The sequence below is a fragment of the Aricia agestis genome, chromosome 10 (assembly GCF_905147365.1).
Source record: "Aricia agestis chromosome 10, ilAriAges1.1, whole genome shotgun sequence".
Lineage (NCBI taxonomy): Eukaryota > Metazoa > Arthropoda > Insecta > Lepidoptera > Lycaenidae > Aricia > Aricia agestis.
This window is the reverse complement of record NC_056415.1, coordinates 3425656-3440876: the sequence shown is the minus strand read 5'-3', so window position 1 is coordinate 3440876 and position 15221 is coordinate 3425656. Positions and strand designations below refer to the sequence as shown.

Here is a 15221-nt window from a genome sequence, read left to right as displayed (position 1 = left end):
GCAATGACAATTACATTTTATAATTTTTTATACGCTTAGGATTGCAGGAAAACGTCCACTAATAATAATCGAAAAGGTGACATTCAGAATACGCTGCGAGGACAACGTAAAGTTCACTCAACAATATGACATTAATTTAAGAAAACCTAAGTAGAATAATAAAAAACTGTTGTTATTGAATATTGGGGGTCCAGAAAACAAAATAGGGGAAGTTTTATCGATATGACGCACCGACCTAGTGCCAACTGAAACCATACCACCAACTATATTATATTATGTACCTACTTAACGCGTCCAGCACCTACTTTAATTTTATCGATATCCAGACAAAGATGCACATCACTAAATGAGTGACATGGATCAAGTAAAAGCTGGTTCAGACGAACCTGTTTGGCAGTCTGGTCTCGATGCGTCCTGATTAACGTGTTATGAATGAGATCGTGAATCTAGACTGACGATTCTTTGATACTAAGATGGAAGATACTGATATCTTTCATATTTTGGTATAAACTACTAGCTAAAAAGCCGAGTTTTCTGAGGGCTCATGTCGTTTTTCTACCTGGTAATAATCTTTTAAGGCAATTTTTTTCATATATTTTAATATTAACCAAACCTTGACTAAATAAAAATTGTTATGTTAAAGCACAAATCAATAGTCGTGATGTTTTTTCTGTAAAGTGTACTACAAAAGTGCTCAGGTTGTGGGATATAGATCACACTAGAGTTCGCTTCGCTCGCTCCGACAAGCTCTTTTTAACAGACTTAAAAAAGGAAGAGTTTTCTCAACTTAACCGTATATATATTATTTTCTATGTTTGTTCGCGGATTACTTCGCCGTTTTTTAAACTATTTTGATGATTCGGGTCACAGAAAATGTGTCAACCGGGGGGGAGGGGGCCAAAACAAGTTAATTTTAGTGTGACGTATTTTATGAACTGTCTGAAAACCGAGTAAGGTATTCAAAAATCAAAGCAATAATAGTTTAATAGTTTCGAATAACATTGAAATGTTGAGTTGAACTAAAGAACTACTTTTTTCCAAACCACTAATTTTAAACTATTTACATTACGCAAATTGCAAATCAAGGATTTCACATTAATCAAGAGAACCCTAATAAATTAAACCGAACCGGTACTATAAAATTCAAGAACATATCACGTTTTTAATCACGAGACTAGAAATACTTAGCTATTTTAGGCACTCCTCTTCGAATGTTAAATATAAGATTGTTATTAATTCACAAATTGCAACAAGACAGGATATCCATTATCCACAATAATATTAATACCTACTAGACCACACCTTACTTATATTCGCTACCGAGTCAAGTAGCCTTAAGAGTTAAGACTCAGTTGTGATAGTAGTGTTAAAATTTGTTGGTCTCATAAAAAATTGTAATCCTGTACCCTTTACTATGTTAATGAAACAACTACTCATGTTAATGCAACATTAATGCGTTCCTTGTTACGGTCAAAGTGTAAAATCAAATCTGCATTAATGTTACATTTAAAGTAGACCTCAATTAAAATAGAGCAAATCGAGGTAGTTAATATTGATAAAGAATACCTATCTTACATTAAAACCCAAAAAAGCCCTGTTAGTTTTTACTCGAAGCACTAACACTATTATAAAGAAACATTTACAAATCACATTTATATTATGTATCGTAATTCGTAACACGTCACGTTTTCTTTACGTTTCGTCATTTAAATACACATATTACATAGAACTAACCGTAAACCGTGACAGTGTATCGCGCGTCCAATCCACAACATAAACGATGTTATCGTTTGCCCGTAAGTCCACTTACACGTAACGATAAAACTGCACAGTTCTGTCGCAGAAGTGATATAATTAAGGAAGCTGAATACTATATGGACGGTCGTAACGTAAGAAAAATAAAGATTTAGGAGCTAGTACCCATCGTCTACATAATCCCACTTATCAATAAAAATATTTGCTCCATGTTCACGCTTGTCTAAAAAATTACCCCACGCTCAGGCTTAAACAATTAAACATATTGCATTATTTGTTGATACAAATTAGAAGTTCTTCGAAAATCGTTTCTGAAAATATAACGGCTGGCTTTGACCAATTTGGCTTTTCCCCAAATTCCAGACATGTATAAGGACAAGGACAGACATATATTGAAACAGTGTCAAAAGTTAAAGCTGTACAGTTAGATCACTCCCTTCGGCAGGGGGCATTACACTACCACGCCGCACTACTGAGTACTGAATGTTTACAAAACAATTGAGAAGCGTGTCCGATAAACTATTACCAGTATGATGTAAACAACTCCTACATTTACTACTGTTTAATTGAAACATGTGCATGATGACGTCAATTTGTAAAAAGGCTATGTTATGACGAAAGATATCCCAAGGGGAATCCCCTTGAATAAAAGATATAGCATTACCATATTTGACACACGCGATTTATGGGACATTACATAAATAAGTATGGAAAATGAAAATTCAGAAGATTGCAAATCCTACAAATTACGAAATAAAGCTTTGATGCCTTAAAATTTAGATAGCAGTCAAAACAATAATAGGTACGTTCGATATCATTTTTGTATTGGAAATCACTTTTGTGTTGGAAACCATAGTAAGGCCGGTCGTTGTGCCTGAATATTTGGGTAAGTATACGAAGTAGGAACTGATATGCAGGTGTCAACTAAATTACTATATTTATGGATAAAGACGAAGGTCTCCTTAATTACAAGTTACAACGTTGCATTAACATGCAACCTTGATAGGTCGCCTGAGCTCCCTGAAATTTAGGGTTTATCCAAACAAGTAAATGATATGCAGGTGCAGGCAGACAGACAGACGGTTGCCCATTAAGGGTTCCGTACCGTTAGTTCTAGGTGTCAGCTGTAACAAGATTTAATTATTTCTCTTTTTAGGGATAAAGGCAGAAATATCTAGACTTACTTATATAAAAAGTTATATTAAGGTCGCTTAAGCCCCTACTATTTGGGTACAAGTAGTAGTAAGTGATATGCAGGTGTCAACTGTAACAAGATGACTTCCTGGTACAGATAAAGACGAACAAATCAATAAGTATGTTCTCGATTACAATCTTTCATCAACTTTCTTTTACGGAATCAGACATCGAATATTCTCTCATACGATGTTACATATTGAGGTCGCTTAAACCCCTGATATTTGGATACAAGTAGTAAGTGATATGCAGGTGTCAGCTGTAACAAGATTAAGCGGCTCACCTAGCCACAGGCTACAATGGCTTCGCGGATGTGTGTCAGGGTTGGTCAAGTACCGGTTGTCCTGGTTAAGGTTCTTAATACAATAATGAAGACGTAAACATGGTATACTATTACAGGATACTCTTTAAGAAGGCGTAAAATTAAGCTGACCCTAAAATCTGTTCAAATGAAGAAAATGGTACATTAATATAGGTAAATGTACCATTTTCTGGGCTTCATTCAGGCCAAGATGAAGATTACATTCTTTATTCAAAATAATACCCAACAATCAAGTTCTCAATACTTTAGGAGAAGTCTTTTCATAGATCTACGTAGGCTACATATCTAGATAATTTTAGTAACTAAGTACATAGTTTCTCCCTGCCTCTATTTAATGATTTTCAAACATAATTACATTGAACACTAAGTAGCCAAGTGCTTATTAGGTTAGTAAGTAGTGACCGATCAAGTTCGCGCAGCTTTTTGTGATCACGGCCAGGTCAATCCGGTTGGAAACTTCTTGTTAATGACTTGTTAATAGTCACTATTACCTCGACAGTATAATATGAAGTAAATTTATCGATATTGTAGTGTGCTGAAATTAAATTTAAAATGTTCTGAAGTTAAATTATTCAAAAGTATTTTACAGAATTTGTACCATACATAATTTATTCTCGTTGATAAAAATCAAATTTATCAACAAGTATTAGATAAAACATAGAGAATTAAACATGGAAAACAAAAATGTGCAAGCAGCGATATTCAGAAGTGAGCAATAGACAACCAGAAGTCACTCCTACAAAATACCAAATAATCAACATCTTGTCAAATCGTTAACGAATATGACATTGCCTGCATTAATCTGAATTCACAATGATCAGATAACCACAAATATTTGCTTAACAGAATGCTCTCTGTAATGAATGCAATAAGAAAGATAATCCTCTGCGCCGATCGTTGGGAGATTAACGAATTCTCAATAGGAATACACCAACCTCGAATCAATAATCAATTAGGTTAAATGCTTTTTAACATACAGACTGAAATTGTACTTTGTTATATAGACGATAGTAGCAATGATCATGAGGTTAAATATTAAGTAGATCGAAAAGGTCTCAAAATGACTAAAGATATTTTCCATGCACTTTCCGTTCCCGCGATTTTCTCGTGGCGTCAAGCAAAATTACCCTTACGTCAGTTACTAAGAAAAATATAATGAGATTCAACACAATCATCGCCTGAGGCGACCCTATTTAGGGGAATGACCAACACATTAAAGGTAAAAATTAAGAAAATTAAAAAAAGATCAAAAAGGCTGTGTGCATAAAAATAATTATTGTGCGAAGTGATACTACCTAGTATGACTTCACACAGTAATAATAATCAGTAATGAATTATAGTCAGTAATGAACGAATTGATTTAAGTGATAAACGAAGAAGAAAAGCAAAAGGAACGTATTTGTATGTACAGACAGTACAGTATTCTACATTATTATGTAGAAGAAACAGAATACCTAATCATTTCAAGAGTAAAAGACAATAATACAATATGAAAGTAGTTTGATAAAACCAGTAAGCTTCTTATCCTTGTATACTCGATAAGGCACAATTTAGTTTTTATGTAACAGATATGAATTATTACAGATCATTGAATTCAATATAACTTAATCTATAGAACGACTATGCACAATGCATAATATTATGTAGAATGACGTAGAGATATAAAATATAAAAATATCACGAGCGCATCTCGTGCACACTTATTTACATAAAATTGTTAAAATAACTTTAATAAATTATTCTACGTAAAATAACATTTAAATAAAGTTGAATAATGTAACAGAGAAGGTAACATTTCTTAAAGTTATGTCTTGTCATGTAAATTATTTTTATGTCTTTGTTTTGTTCTGTTTTGTATGTTTTTTTATGCAGAGAGTATATAATGCCTCCGACACCGGTTTTCCGTGATGATGGCTGATTTCATTGAAACTAGGCTACCTATCGTAAGGCATCGTATGTACGTATGCATAATGCAGGTAACATTTTATATGTTACCTGCATTATGCATACGTACATACGATGCCTTACGATACATAAGACATAAGATTGATTTCTTAAATATTTTTATACGGTCTATCCGATGCTTGGATCATCTTTCTCATTGCTGAGCTTGCCTCTTGACAGGAGCTCGGTCAAGAAGCAAGTCCTAAAGCAAAAGGAACATATTTTTTTAAAATATTTAGAGAATTAGTGTATTTACTTTATGTACGCCTTGATCAGATAGCAATAGAGGAAAACCATAAAATAAAAATAACAGAGGATAAACTTGGACCTCTATTATGCAGTTTTCCACGTCAAACCATGTCACCTCCTTTCTACGCCACTTCCGTTATGCTAACAACGTAAATATAAATACATGTTGTTACTCATTTAGCACCTTCACATGAATATTTACCTTGGCCATATAATCTTTGACATTCTGTGGGTACTTTTAGATGGGAGGATATACCACTTCCGACTTTTCATATTCGTTCATTTTGTCATTTTTTCCACAATGTAGTTTGTGAAATACTCTGATGGGTTCAAGATAATAGAATATACCTTTATTTATATTTACATCAAATTTGGTAAGATATTTTAGTAACACCTACATTAATCTATAACTACATACACCAGCAGCTATAAATAAATCCAATTAAAATGAGTACAAGCATAACATTTCACTCATAAAATTAATTAAAGTGTGTATAACACCGCGTAACGAAATTACAACATCAATTTTAAAGATGAAAACTAGACGTTTCAAATACTAAAGCGTATGCATATTTGTTTCGGAATTGTATATACGTAAGATTCGTAATTTGGATTTGAAGGTGAACGTTTAAATTAAGTTAAAAGTTGCGTTGCAGACACTATCAATTCTGCTTCAACTGATGATAACTTTAATTTAACGAATGGTATATAACCTGCTATAAAACTAAAGCCAAGTAGACATGATCATTTAGCGTCAGATACACTAGAAATTAACAAGCACTAGACCGTGAAAATAAGTGACATAATGAAAAGAACTGTACGAACTCTATTGTTATACATACGTTCGCATACAAAGTAAGGTCAAAAAGTCATCAACACAAAGATTAGTCGAATTGAAATTTAAAACGACATTCGTAGACCGTTAAAAGGGGAACACAATTTAAAACTTCTAAATAAACTTTTGTGCCAAAGCCACAGAATACAACTATCCCATCAAAAACATCCTGTAAAAAAACCAAGTCTCACAACTCAGTTTTTATACCGTAAAAATTAATGAGATCCATGCAATACCAAGTCGGTTAATTTATTCAGTCCCTACCTAGGGACCTTCTGTCTCAAGTTATTACGTAAGTTATTATCATATCAATATTAAAAATCTTTTACGTTTTAAATAAATAGATCGACTTGGACATCGCATGATTAGATTGTTTAGTATAACACTATACAGTATCACACAGCACTACGGGCCTGCATCAATCGCATGGAGCGCAATAAGCTAAACAATCTAATAATATAATAATTATAGATAATTATGTATAAATTGTAAGATACATTGTGTTTTCCTGCGATGCCCAAGTCGATCTATTTATTTAAAACGTAAAAGATTTTTAATATTGATATGATAATTCAATCAGTCAGTCAGTCAGTGACAAAATTAAGAAACTTTAACAAGTTACAGTTCTTAAACTACTGGTTCAAATTTAATGAAATTTTAAATATACTGTGTTTATACAATGCTTGCTTAGCAGCTGAAAATTCAGGCTTGTTGGTCTACAATGAAGTTATAGGGGGGTCAAAAAGAGCCTGAATTGTTTCGAGAAAAGGATGGTACGGCCGTGCCGCTTTTTTGCTCGACTTGGTGGGGGCACTGCCGTGCCCCCAGATTAGTAACTAGACGTTCCGCGCCGCTTTGCCCGCGTAAATTAGATATTTCACAGACAAATTTCACGTGGTCTACTCTTATCAGTGCCAAATAACATAAAAATTGCTCCAGTAGTGCGTGAGATAAGCTGTTTCAAATAATTTCCCTCGTTTTTTTTTCCATATTTTCCTCTATTTCTTCGCTTCTATTAGTCTTAGCGTGATAAAATATTATATCCCATAGCCTTCCTCAATAAATGGGTCATCTAACACTGAAGGTATTTTTCAAATCGGACCCGTAGTTCCTGAGATTAGTGCGTTCAAACAAACAAACAAACTCTTCCGCTTTATAATATTAGTATAGACAAGCCAAAAGTATAATGGTTCAGACATAAATTAATATAATAGCTCTTAAGAACTGTATACAGGGTGTAACAAAAATAAGTGATAATACTTTAGGGTGTGTACGTGTTCCTTGTAGAGAGTTCACTGTGGAAATAGCAGCGCTGAAATACCAAAAATTTTTTTCACTTTTGTACGGGGAAACTCGTGACGCTCGGGCCCATACAAAAGTGAAAAAAAAATTCGTTTTTCAGAGCTGCTACTTTCACAGTGAACTCTCTACGAGGAACACGTGCACACCCTGAAGTATTATCGCTTAGTTTTGTTACACATTGTATATGTATACTGAAACAAAATAAATAAAAATTATAATTAACAAGTCTGTGACCTATATTAATTATTAGTTTTGATCAATCACAAATAACCAAGGTTCTTGTGATTTTAATTTTGGAACAATATTGTACAATCGCATCGTTACATGTATTCAGCATTCTCTAAATTTAATATCACACCAATAGACTGATAGCGAATCTACTTCTATTTCTTTTGCTAGTACATATTTTAAATGTAACAGAGCTGACGACGAAAGTAATTATAGTATTGATTTGATTACTAATGGTAATGAGGAACGATATTTACATGCACCACGTGCTTCGTAGAGTAACTAACTCTAACAAAAACAACATTTACTATAATAATGTTAAATTTATAACATCTGTCTTTGCAACGGTGGCTGGTTACATGATAATTAAGATACAAACAATAAACCGCGTTTAAGAGAAAGTGATAATTATGTAAATATTTGCTTATGCGATAAGCCATTAAAATTAACTAGAAAAAGACACGCAACCGTCCGTAAATTTATCGTGCATCAAATTTCTAAAATGTTCGTATTTCAAGGACATCAATTTGCAGTATTAGAAGACTGTTTTTATTATTATTATCAGTATTCATTCAAAGGACTTATTGCATGACTGTCTTCTTTTTTGCTGCTAAATCGTTAGGTCCCGGTTTGTGTGCTGAGCATGTCCAAGTGTTCATGTCAGGGATTATGACGGTTTTGAATTTAGAAGACCGATGGTAAAGACTATAACGACTATAAACTGACGAACAGTGCGACCACAACCACTAATGTTGCATTCGTACGCATTTCGAAGTTGCACTTAGGTATTACTAAATATTTAAATGCTAATCGTAGTAATCAATGCTCATAATAATTATAAGAGAACGTAAAATTTTCCTTTGCTTTCAATACGACACAAAGAATCGGAATAACCATCAGATTTTAATTAACATCTACCTTACGAATCTTCTAAGTCGCACTTTTCAATCAAAGTCGAATACTTAAAAAGAAACAAAAGTAGAAGCATCAAATCAATACCAAGACAACCAAGTTAAACAGCTTTCAAAATTATCGAATACTAGAAGGTAGGGGATCTACGGATGGAACACGGGTTTAGTCTAAATGATATTGTATTAATCGTGAAATGATTAGTGAGGACTGATGATGCCAACGGTAAAAAGGGTAAAAAGTTAAAAAATTCAAAACTAATGATTGACTAAAGATGTGAAATCGATTAAATTTTGCAAGCATTATAATATAAAAGAGATTTGGTCATTGACCTAAAGCTACTTAATTCTATTACACGTGCACGAAATTAATATTCACAGCACAAGTGTCGAAAATAAGACACCAGGGAAATTTCGAGTACAAGTGAAAGAGGCAATACCTACTAAGTGGCAATGTGTTAATGGACGAAATTCACTCTGTTAATAATATGTTGTGTATGTTAACAATAATAAAAAACATATATAGGGAATATTACGCAAAGGTCGAAGTAGAGAGCGCTTCTAGCACATATTATCTAAAACAATTGTTTCAGTGTTAGATAGCCCATTTATCGAGGAAGGCTATAGGCTATATAATATCACGCTGTGACTTTTAGGAGCAAAGAAACAGAGGAAAATGTGGAAATTATTTGAAAGGGCTTATTTGAACGCGCTAATCTCAGGAACTACTGGTCTGATTTGAAATTTTTTTTCAGTGTTAGGTAGTCCATTTATTAGGGAAGACTATATGCTATATTTTATCACGCTAAGACTAGGAGGAGCGAAGAAATAGAGGAAAATGTGGAAAAAACGGGGGAAATTATTTAAAAGGGCTTATCTCACGAACTACTGGAGCAATTTTTCTGTTATTTGGTACAGATAAGAAGAAGACCGCGTGAAGGATCATAGGCTATTTTTTGTGAACTAATTTGTCCGACCGAATCCGACCAAAATCGGTCGTGTTGCGCACGCCGTATCAGAAAATTGGCAGAAACGTTGTGAAACGTCGAACATCTTTTTGTTTACGGTCTATGCTGGTGCTGCCTCTAGCGTGAAAACATTGCAGTAATATGTCCAATTACATTTTATGAATGGACATCTGAACCCCCGGTTTCTGAAAGGCCTGTCAAATCACTGATCAACTTTTAACATGGATGTCAAATCAGTTTGAGTTTCTGATACATTGATCAGCCGAAAATTAACTAATCTATGATCATTTTTAATTTGACTAGCTATTTGTTTGTTTTCGTTCATTGCTTCACTATTAACTATCAAAAATGCAAATTAAATGCCAAAAGAAGGAATTGCAGACTGTCATTGCTATAAAAATGTTCTGGGAATTTCAAATCTGATACTTTTTGAAACATTGATCAGACGAAAATTAACTAATCTGTGATCATTTTGATTTGACATGCGATTTGTTTATTTTCGTTCATTTGTCAGAATTCCGAATTTCAATTTTCCAGACAATATCGAATTCTAAATTCTTCTTCATTATAGAAATGAAATAGATTATAATATACATTTTTTGCAAATAAAACGAGTGCTGCAAATAAACAGTTTATTTGCATAATCCACGTATTTCTTACGAATTTTTATTAAAGCTTCATAATAAATGTGTTTACAAACCTTATAGTAACGTAGTTTCAAAGAGAAAATGTAGATTCACATAAAAAATAAATTGAATTCATAAGTTAATTCACCCACAATTACCGATTAGTTGACACAGCATTTGACAAACCTTTAATCTATGTTCAGGGCTTGACAAGCGTTTCGGAAACCCAAAATGGCGGTTGACATATCATTCTCGAGTCAATTAAACAGCTACCGTCAACTGACGCGCTGATCAAATTAAACTAACTAACCGTTTACCGTGCTTCTAGCAACCCAATTGTTACTTGAAAATAGATTTAACAGGCGATTAGTTAATTTTAGTGTTGATCAGCCTTTCAGAAACCGGGTGAAGTCTCATTCATGAAATAGTATGTTAAGTATTTGAACTCGGAATAACCGTAGACTTTCACACCACACATCCTGCGGGTAATAGCCCTAATTGTCGATCAGCCAGTAGTCAGAACAGCTTTCCAAGTTTCCGAGTAGTGAAGTAAGAACGACTTGCCTTATATGCCTTGGGGTATTTGCAATTATAATTGATGCACAAAACCAGACGTAAATAATTATAAGTACATATTAAATAACCTTAAGCAATTTTCTTGGAAAGGATATAAGACGTTTCTTTGAAGAAGGCAAATACTAAATATTCTTTGATTTAAGTGGTTGAATTTTTTAAGGGTTATTATCATAATTAATTATTACAGATGTCTCTACATTTTAGATGTCCCGTCGATCGTGGAAAAACGAGACAATAGAATTTCTATTGTGTCTCGGTTACCGGTAGGGTTCCCAACCCGGATTGCCGGTAATATTGCTTAATTAACCTCCCGTCCTCCCGGAGAGCGAAAATTTCTCCGGTTTTTTAAATAAGTTCTAATTTCTTTCTCATATTAAAAACTATTTCATATTTTTAAATATACCATAGCTTTTATCGCTGGCTTTCATGAGTAAATCTAATACATCGTCTAACAATCTAGTGCGCCCCCCCCCCCTACAATTCTCCCGAGTTGGTCCTTTCGAGAGTTAGCAACCCTAGTCACCGGTGATCGTATGGGGGCTTGATTAATTAATTTCAAAGGGCTGAAAATCTCAATGTTCACTGTAATCGCTCGTGTATAATAATAATTTATCATTCCGAGTTCCGACATATTGAGCATTGAATTATTCAAGTCTGTACCGAATTTCAATAATAATAACGACAACAAACACTACTCCAAGGACGCAAAAAAATCGAAGGCAAAAGTCGACGCACAAAAGTTGGAACTAGTCATGAGCTCATCGCTTATGACCATAGAAAAGAGAATAGGATACGCTGTCATTTAAGAATTTTTAATATCGAATACTACAAACAAAAAAAAACAAGATCACCTTCTCACAATTTTACTACATTCGAAAGAAGGTGACAGTATCGGTCAAGAGAACGCCGAAGAAAAGTCAACTACCAGATTTTAATTACATTATAAATTGTTTAGCTAACGCATAAACCTGTTCGAGTAATATTCTGTAGTTTTCCCTGTAACATAATTTTATGAAAATAGTAAAATTACACGCAGACTATATTTATCTTAGAATTGCGGAACATCTTTAAGCCAAAATCCTATTTTATAACAGCACATAACATAAATTGTTGGCTCGGTGACTCACAAACTACAATGTAACTTCTAAACCCTAGATTTTATTAGACTAGTCGTTACAACTTTGCTGAACATTTAATAGAATCTATGGATCATTATTCTAAGAGAACGATCCGTATGTGAACTTCTAATTATAATAGTTAACTTCTAAACCGCAACTAAAATCTCCAAAAGTAATCCATGTATAATCCTTTAAAAAGTGGGAATTCTAGAAACTAAGGTTTCAGTCTTGAAATCAGCGGGTAAATCGGGTAATAAGAGGAGTCCACACCGCCCTTTTTCCATACAAACGTTGTCCCCTGTTTCCTCCCTGGATAATGCTAGTAGAGTTATAATTTCTTTTCCTGTATATCTACGGCCACTAATAAAATGTCCCTATTTTTTCTTTTTTTTCATAATCTAATTATTAAATAAGATATGAACGTTCAAAAACCCAAAAAAATGGCCAGATTTTCCGCTGTGTTCAAACACCCAGAAAACAGATACAAAAAAAAATAAAACATAGGAACACAGCTCAAGCCTTTCTTTAATCTTTAATGAAAAAAGTACTTAAATCGGTTAAGTTTTTCAGAAGGAATCAGGGGACAACGAATCGTTGATTTTCTGCAGTTGTCTCTATCGCGTTCTGCGGCATAGGCTTGAGGTAAGGGAGACAGCTATAGATATTACACCTACTTTTTTTTTCATTTCTCTAGCCCCTGGTGTATCCTCTTAATTATTATACATTGCTCGCCGCCGCAACCCTCCCGCGTCGCTGCCCTCGGATTTCGAGACTGAAGCCTAATAAAGACACCAAAAAATTTGCCTCAGAAAACTAATCATAAATCATGATAGTTTTCGGTCCATCTTTAATTATTTTTCTCAATCCATTAATTACTTCTTATCGCTTTTGACATGACTAAATGAATAAAATCTGCGTAGTCATGGGGCATATGATGACAATAGATAACGTTATCATCGTGGAAGTTATCAGCGTTATTATCAATTACCTCCTCATCCGAAATATCATCGTGACCCATATCTGGAGTAAGTAATAAAATAACTAATAACTAAGGGCAGGTACCGCCTGGGCCCTCTGCAGTAGGTGCAAATTCCAAAGGTCCACTAGATGTTATCAATAAACGGTATTGAAAAATTTGGGATTTTTTTAATGAAATTGCCGTTAATAATGAATTTAATGATACTTTATTTTTTATAATTAAAACTGCAGGGCCAGCTCAGTTGCAGAGGGTGTAAGAGATAAACATTAAACATGTAGCTTGTATTATGGTGAGGGGAGCTTAGGGGCTTGACCCCATTGTAAGGACTGGTGGATTAAACTTTAAGGGGCTTTTCTAGAAAAGCTGGATTAGCCTCTTTTTCTAGAAGCCCACACTCTACAGGAAAGAGAATAGCTATTTATTATAAAAGCTATTTATTATTTATTAGAAAATTGAAGACAAAAGCGCATAGTGTGGACAAAGCTATTAAGCGAACTGTCATAAGACAATAGCTTTGTCCACACTGTGCCTTTTTCTGTTCGTCAAAGGCATGCGTTATAGCGAAGTCAACAACGAACGTGAGGCGTGCCCACGACACATGCCCACTGACCGTATCCAAAACTTCAAAAATGACAATATTGGCGGTGCGTGCCTTGACGCATTCAATTATTGAATGCGCCAATATGAAAGTTGATGACGAAAATTGAAGATGAAAGTGCACAGTGTGGACATAGCTAATTACAGACAACTGTGAACGCAACATTTATTTTAATGATTTGCATACAAACCTAGATTTATTAAGATCAAATAGACATTTATAAGAACTATAGAGACAGTATTATTGACTATTGTTGCAGATATTCAGTACAGATCCGCTTTTTATGCTAAAACTAATAAAATTGTATACTTATTTTAAATTTCTAGCTTGTCTAGCATCTTTTCGTTTTATAATTACCTACCTAATTATCCATAACTGGCCAAGGTTTCGATACGAACATTACACATTGTATTACAATATTATACGTAATACAATTTAATGTTACGTTAATATTACGATCAATAGTTACTGTAGTTTAAGTAACTGGAATTCCGAACGACCTTCACAAAACAAGTAGCAATTACACTTCCTTGCATAAGGTAAAATTTGAAATTTAAATTAATTGATATCTCGAATGTTATGCAGAACATAAACAAAACAAAAAATATATATAAACAAACGTAAAAGTGCGAAAGGAAATCAAAAATAAATAAAACAAGCATAGAATTTAAATGTAAAATTAGAAAAAGGTGAAAGTATATCAAAAAGATTTTAATCTAACGATCTGAAAATAAATTTGCGAAGGATGAAATGGATTAAGATTAGATACGATAGGACAGATGCAGGAAAGGACGAAAATGACGAGTTTAGGGTTGGAACTTGGGACAGAGTACATCTATATATTAATACGTGAGCCAAAAACTTTGTATCACTTTTGACGAAAAACGGGGAGACGTAGGTGAATGAAATTTTGCACAGTTATAGTTTACATGGTGAAGGAGTGCATCGAGCTAATATTATTTTGAAATTATGCTTTTATCATACATTTTTTTAACAAAATATTAATACGTGAGCCAAAAACTTTGTATCCCTTTTGACGAAAAACGGGGAGACGTAGGTGAATGAAATTTTGCACAGTTATAGTTTACATGGTGAAGGAGTGCATCGAGCTAATCTTATTTTGAAATTATGCTTTTATCATACATTTTTTAACAAATAAAACATTACAGACACTACAACTGGTACAACACACACACTAGGAAAAATGGCAGAGTGGCAAGCCTATACATACGAATTATTGAATTGTTATTGTTGAAGTCTGCTGACAACAAGTTGACAAATTGAAAATGGATTATAGTTTTTTTTTTTTTATTATTGAATCTTAGCTACTATTAGACAATGCTTACACGGCCAGTCTGAGATCAGCTGAGTCCCAGAGACAAGAGTTGAAAAAAATATGATAAAGTCAATATTTTTTACAAAATAGTCTAATGTCGTTAATAAAAGGTAGTAGTCCTAATGTCGTTGAAACTAAGGTCGAATTGCGACCATTGGGCGATCTCTAGTTTTAACAAATATGTATCTGTAATTTAACTTTAGGCGAATCTTGTAGACCAAAAATTACCTATAGATTTTCTCTCATCTAATCTACTAGGTTAATGATTTTTAGTCGTGGAGCA

The 15221-nt window shown here is 33.7% G+C and overlaps 1 protein-coding gene across 6 annotated transcripts in view; it reads right to left on the bottom strand.

The window, feature by feature from the left end:
• LOC121730922 (cystinosin homolog) overlaps nt 1–15221 on the bottom strand; it is a 68847-nt gene that overhangs the window by 22947 nt on the left and 30679 nt on the right. The window contains exon 1 of one of the 6 annotated variants that reach the window (XM_042120143.1): nt 1735–1763. The exons of the other annotated variants lie outside the window; for them this stretch is intronic. The gene's annotated coding sequence lies outside the window, so the exon portion shown is untranslated. Of the gene's footprint in view, nt 1–1734; nt 1764–15221 lie in introns of those variants that run through there. 6 annotated transcript variants of the gene reach the window in all.